We start from the raw sequence: 6006 nt of genomic DNA on the forward strand, positions 1-6006 counted from the left end.
TTATCACAATTTATACAGGAAAGGATTCATACATCCTCGTCTGATATCACGAATTAAAAAAAAACAGTCGATCCGTGCATTTGTTAACTATCGACTGTTTTGCGACTATCAACTGTTTCGACTGTTTTCAGTCGATAGTTCCCAACGCTAATTTTTATATACCGATGCAAATGTCATCATGGGAATGCCATGAATCAAAACAAGCACAATGCGTTAGAGAAAGAACGGTCCAAATAGCTACATCCGTAGAAACAAAAAACTCTTTTGCATATATGCATGAATTAAAATGGTTCTCAGAGAGGGTTTAAGAAATAACCTGTTCCGAAACCAGTTATAGTTATTTTTTCTTCCTATTACCCTCTCGGAGTTCCATTATTTTAGACCCCATTTGCATGGGTGCCCATTATGCCCGGGTCACATCCGCGGCCCATCAAGGAAGAGCGTTCAGAGGGCTTATTGTTTCGTTTTAATTTTTATTTCACCCTTCGCAGGTTGAATGAAAGTGTTTTGTTTTCGACCCTGTTACCTACGATCAAAACTGTCATGAGAATGTGCATTAAGTATAGTACATAGCGGAAACAGTAGAGGATTGTGAGATGGGTTGCCGTTATTTAACAAAATGTCATTCGTTTAAAACTCGCTTTTTTCTTTGTTCTTTTTTTATATCCAAAGTCTGTATTTGAAGCCTTTCGAATGTTAAAAAGTAATTATATTGCAATTCTGTTATTATATTACTTGTAATAAAAGTTTCTTAGCGTATATATATCAAAGAGTGTGGAAATAAAACTTGACATTTTGATAACTTAATTCGTAAAATGCGTTTCTTTAAATACTATCCATGGTGTCCGGCAGTATGATCGAAGTAATCCAAAAATGTAAGAAGTAAAATGGATCATAAATCGACACAAGCGATAATCACATGGATCAATGTCTGGCAAATATAGCTGATGGTGGTAACATTTTCCGCTTAATCAATTCCATGTAAGACTTTACAGGTTTGCAACCTTCTCGATCCTGGTTAATCTTAAGTTTTTCAAATTAAGTAAATAAATCAAAAAAGTACTTTGATGTAAAGGTTTGATGATCTAAAATAATCCAGATCGCTAAACTTAGAGGCCAGTTTTTTGTGAGCTGTTACTTGCAATAAGTTTGTCGCCATTTTTTAAAAACATCCAATTCCAATAATCCAAAAAACATCCAAAATATCCAATTGTATTCTATCTAAAACTCTAGGTATATAATAATAATAATAATAATAACCTCTTAATGCATTAGTGTTTTAATTGATATTTGTGTTCCTTTGTAATTTTCTACAAATAATAGCGCAGAATCCCACAAAAACAACTGTTCTAGACTGATTAATAATGATATGGGATAATATTGGATGGTTAAAAATATCTTAGTACAAAGAGATAATAGTCATTAATTTTTTTAAAATTAAGTACTTTGTTAATTTTACGGTTCGTCAGCGTACCCGTGCTTACACTGTTCAATTGTTACGTGGACTGAAGCCTAGTGAGAACAAATGGGTACTAATTTTTCCGTTAATTGTTTAAATTGCTACATTTCAGATAAGGAATAATTAGGTTTGGAATATCGGATTTATTCAGTTTTTTGTTAAGGATTCTTACATAACAATGACTTCCAGAGAATGTTTGGTATAATAGTCACTGTATTTTTATAAATCTGTCTAGTTTCACCTATTAGAACATTTTTGCAAACAGCAATTTTAAAGAAAACTGTCTAAGTAATTATTCCAATATAAAAATGATTTAAAAAATTCCAAACCAGCAATTTGGTTTCCGTAATAAACACGGAACTATAAAACAAATACATAGATTAGTCACTGGACGGTATGTTAAATTGAAAAAGCTTTTGCCCCATACGCACTTTCAACTGTTGAAATCATACCTCACAGACAGACATTTTATAGTCAAACGGGGTGAGGAATACACTGATCTACACCCAGTATATTCGGGTCTTCCGTAGGGCAGTGTTCTTGGCCCATTGTTATATATCTATTTTATACAGCTGACCTATCGACCTCAAGAAACACTACTGTTGCAATATATTCTGACTATACAGCGGTTTATTATCACATGAGGATCCAATATCAGCCACAAGAAACCTCCAACTTCATCTTAACAAAGTCGAATTGTGGTTGAAAACGTGGCGTATCAAAGCAAATGAGACAAAATCTAGCCATTCACCATTCACCCCTTGTAAAAGAACATGTCCCTCAGTAAAATTGAATAAGTATGAACTTCCGCAAGCAGACAACGTTAAATATCTGGGAGTGCATTTTGATCGACATTTGACATGGAAAAAACATATAGTGACAAAACGCAAACAGTTTGGGCTTAAACTAAACCAAATGTATTCGTAAATCTAAATTATCATTAGAAAACAATGTTTTGCTGTATAAATATTGACTTAAGCCCATTTGGACCTATGGAATTGAACTGTAGGGTACTACCAGCAAATTCAACGTAGATATCCTCCATATTACGTGTCCAACAAACTGATTCAATGCGATATCCCTTTAAAACACATAACGAGTGTGATTCGATGTACTACTACTCTGAAGGACTATTAGTGCATCCCAATGCACTCGCCAAACAGTTAAATGTGCGCGATAACAGTGAAGTGCATGGGCTCAAACGCAAACTACCATACGATCTAATTAATAGACACATAGAGTGAGATTTAATAATATCTAGAATAAGATTTAGATTATAAGTTGTATAGCAGATCACTTACTGAAGTGATCTTCTACATGTCAGGATGGTTATATTATATAACGGAAATCATATAATAATAGTTATTGTCCACGGGCAGATTGTTGATGTTCTAAGAGATAAATAAAAAAATGATAAAATATCCCAAAATTAAAAGTAACAAAAACAGCAAATGTTATCATACTGAATGACAAATCGCCAATGTTAATGTCTTCGATCCAATTTATTAATATTTATATGGCGTTAAAAGTATGATTAACTACTGTAGCAAATACTATGTTACTAAAAACTAGCGTTTACCATTTCAAGTAAAAAAAACAGTTGAAACTTTGGAGAAAGAAACCAGAACCGTTTCACAAGACACAAAAAAAACCTCTCCCATGTCCCGTATAAATTAGTCGAGTTCTCAGACGCATCCGAAGAAATAACCTGTTCCAAGCCGGTCGCGTTGTTTTTTCCTCCGACTCCCTCCCCGATTCCAGCCTCTAATTTGCATGTGTGAGTGTTAATTTGGGATCGCGCTTTCGCTAAACACTCCGTACCGTCATTTTCAAAAGATTCTTTTTTGTTTCGGGGGGTTTTGTTCCAGCATCGGCAGGTTGTTAAGAAACGTTTTGTTTTCTCACACGTATTGTTACGGTCGGAACGGGTTTTCTCCGTTTGTTGCGCTCAAAAACTGGTTCTTCTGGATCTCGCAAAATTAAAATGTAACCCTTATCGCGTCCGTAATTAAAAAAAACGTTCGTTAGGAATTTCTTAACGTATTATTAAAATAATTAAAATATTACATATAGAATATGTTTGGTCTCAATATAGTATCGTATATAAGGTTAGGGTTTTATAACAGATGGTTTTTAAAGTTGCATATCTTTAATAAAACTTATTCAGCGAAGCCATACTACAGTGCACTAGAAAGGCTTTTTATAATTTATTTGTTACTAGCGACCCGCCCCGGCTTCGCACGGGTGCAATGCTGATACTAAATTAAATACACTACAGAAAAAATATGAACGTTGTATATAAAAACATAGCGGCCCGCTCCGACTTTGCACGGGCATAAAATATATATGCCTATGTCACTCAATGAAAACATGATTAAAATCGATCCAGTATTTTTGGTTCATTCGTTACTACCCTTGGCCTGCACGCATTAAATTTGGAGTAAAACAATTCCTCTTCCCCTATACTTACTATGAAGATTTCCTGCTATCTTTGGAATATCTAAATTCATACAATTTTTATTACATTACACATTTTTAAACGCAAATTTTAAATTTGTAATATCTCCGAAAATATTTGTTTAATTTACATGCTGTAAGGAACCATATTGATCTATATTAATTGCACACTGTATTTAAGGTACTTAATTCGATAAGGATTAATGCCGTATTGCTTAAAATAGCTTCGCAAATAAGCCATTTTCTCACGTAAAAAGTAAACAATAAAAATGGTTAATGTGGGTTATCCCTAAAAGATAAACATATACCATCGCGGACTTTTTTGTAGACCTTTTTATGGTGTACAATACTGTAGTACATTAATTTGATCTAACTCGTAGGGTTAGGCAGCGTTTTTGCTAATTGCTAAATAAGCCTTAAAAAAATAGGTTAATTTACGACATCACGTTAGAAACATCTAAAATTAGCAATGTTGCCTTAGTATATTATGCATGTATTATACATATAAACCTTCCTCTTGAATCACTCTATCTATTGAAAAAAACCGCATCAAAATCCGTTGCGTAGTTTTAAAGATTTAAGCGCATATAGGGATATAGGGACAGAAAAGGCGACTTTGTTTTATACTATGTAGTGATATTGTTACTAGTCCTTGTCAACTAACTTACAATTTGTTTTTACATTAATTAAAGTCTAGGTATAACAGGTCAATTGAAAAGTCCCGGGCTTTTTTGGCAAAATTATTTATTTTTATGCAACATAACTCCCTTCTTCAAGGATGATACACTGATATAGCGACCCTCAAACTTTTCGATACCATTTTTGTAGTACGATTTGTCCTTTGCTTGAAAATAGGCCTCAGTTTTGGCGATCACATCTTCATCCTTTTGAGATCCGAGAACGGGAAATAGTCGCTGGGTGCCAGATCTGGAGAATACGGTGGATGAGGAAGCAATTTGAAGCCCAATTCATGGATTTTTGCCATCGTTTTCACTGACTTGTGACAGGGTGCATAGTCTTGGCAAAGCAGCACATTTTTTTTTCTTCAAATACGGTCGTTTTTCGGCGATTTCATCCTTCAAGCGATCCAATCACGCTATGTAATAGTCGCTGTTGATAGTCCTTCCTTTTTCAAGGTAGTCAATGAAAATTATTCCTTGCGCATCGCAATATACAGACGCCATAACCTTACCAGCCGATTGTTGCTTTTTTCCACGATTTGCAGCTGGTTCATCGTGTGTTGTCCACTCGGATGACTGTCGATTGGACTTCGGAGTAAAATGATGGAGCCATGTTTCATCCATTGTCACATATCAACCCAAAAACTCGGATTTATTACGCTTGATCATTTCCAAACCCCTGCTCCGAATCATCAACTCATCATTGTGTTTGGTCAAAAGTGAGCTAGCGCGTCACCCACTTTGCACAGAGCTTTCTCATACCCCAATATTCGTGAAAGATATGATATACACGTTCAGTTGATATCTTTAGAGTGTTTGCTATTTCATTCAATTTCAATTTATGGTCATTCAAAATCATTTTGTAGATTTTTTAATGTTTTCGTCGGTAACAACCTCTTTTGGGCGTCCACTGCGTTCACCGTCTTCGGTGCTCATTTCACCACGTCTAAACTTAGCATACCAATCTTTGTTGGTTGATTTTCCTGGGGCAGTGTCCGGAAACTCGGCATCAAGCCAAGTTTTTGCTTCAACTGTAATTTTTCCCTATAAAAAGCAATATTTTATCAACACGCGAAATTCCTTTTTATCCATTTTTTTCACAATAACAAAAGTTGCTTCACTCAAAATGCTATAATTCACAAACTAATGATCCAACAGCTGTCAAATTTATACACGCATCTTTTGGGGGTTAGAGCTAACTAAAAACATATTAATATAATTCTAGTTACGCCATCTATGCGTGAGGGCAAGGACTTTTCAATTGACTATTATATCTAGGAAGCCCATCGGCCCTGTTTTAGTCTCTGTTGTAATAATGTTATGTATTAACATCACTGTTTTTCTAGTAAACTCACCTTAATACATTACACTACATAAGATCAAATGGTTTGATTCCTGATCAACCTGATC

Source organism: Rhynchophorus ferrugineus, unplaced genomic scaffold (assembly GCF_030347505.1).
Source record: "Rhynchophorus ferrugineus isolate W39M unplaced genomic scaffold, kcgeb_rfMv2 rfM6, whole genome shotgun sequence".
NCBI classification, from domain to species: domain Eukaryota; kingdom Metazoa; phylum Arthropoda; class Insecta; order Coleoptera; family Curculionidae; genus Rhynchophorus; species Rhynchophorus ferrugineus.